Source organism: Myotis brandtii, unplaced genomic scaffold (assembly GCF_000412655.1).
Source record: "Myotis brandtii unplaced genomic scaffold, ASM41265v1 scaffold628, whole genome shotgun sequence".
In the NCBI taxonomy this organism is placed as follows: domain Eukaryota; kingdom Metazoa; phylum Chordata; class Mammalia; order Chiroptera; family Vespertilionidae; genus Myotis; species Myotis brandtii.
In genome coordinates, this window is record NW_005370403.1 from 955,861 (window position 1) to 957,186 (window position 1,326).

Below are 1,326 nucleotides of genomic sequence, written 5' to 3' on the forward strand. Positions count from 1 at the left end.
GGTTTGCTGACCACGGGCCTAGCATATAGTCTATCTTGGTGGGTACATTCTGTGTGCACTTGTAAAGAATATTTTGACGTTGTTGGGTTTAGCGTTCTGGAAATATTAAGTCACATTGGTTTACAGTATTCTTCCAATATCCCTCCTTAATGAATTTTTGTTTACTTGTTTTATCAATTACTGAGACCTGGATGGCAAATCTCCCATAATAACTGTAGATTTGTCTTCTCTCTTTTTAGTTCTGTCAGTTTCTGCCGCATATATTTTGAAACTCTGTTACTGGGTGCATAAATATTTAGAATTGTAGGTCTTCCTCATGAAATAATTATCTTATCATTATGAAATATCTCTATGTCCTACAATATTTCATTTATTAGCAGTTAAATTACTTGATAATTAGCTTGGGCTAGTGTGGCTCAGTTGGTGAGACGTTGTCCTATACCCCAAAAGATTGCTGGTTTAATTCCTGGTCAGGGCACAAGCTCAGGTTGCAGGCTCATCCCCAGTCAGGGTGTGCAGGAGGCAGCCGATCGATGCTTTTCTCTCACATCCACATTCCTCTCTCTCTCCCTCTTCCTTCCCCCCCCTCTAAAATAAATTAAAACATGTTTTAAAAAGGGCAGCATCGAGATAGGGAATGTTTGGATAATTTTTACAAATGGAAATAACAACTCAAGGTGACTGTCTATAGTACTTTGTATGGCGTTGACACTCAGCACACATTAATGTGAAGATGCTGGTGATGGATTCAGGAAAGGATGCCATCTTTCTTCTGTTATCCTTGGGGTCCTCACTCATCATTCGTACTTGGGTGCTAATTTAACTTGGTTTTATTTTGAAATAACTCCTAAATGTTGAGCTCTTTAGAAATAACAATCACGCTGCCCTAAAACCTCTAACACAGTTGGTTACATTCCTATGAACGGAGGGGCACCATCTTTAGTTGACAACAGTGGTGCTATGGAACTGGTGCAGGAAGGCTTCTGAGCAGACACTGGGGGATTATGTCAATGTGTGCTTATAAGCACTTGACATTCTGCATTAGTGAGCGGGCAGTGGGGGAATTCCTTCTCAGCCAGTTTGTCTTCTGTTTGCATCTTTTATTTATTTTCACTACTTTCTTCTGGATACTTTCCACATGTCTCTTCAACATTCTGCTCCAAACTTTTTTGGTATTCCACTGATAATCGTCTGAATTTAATTAGAATTCAAGAGAAACATATACTCCACATTCAGGGGGGAAAATAAGAAGAACTGAGCTCGCTTTGGCAGCACACACTTAAAAAAATGATCAGTTTCTTAGGATGCAATTGGCTCTTAAGCAAA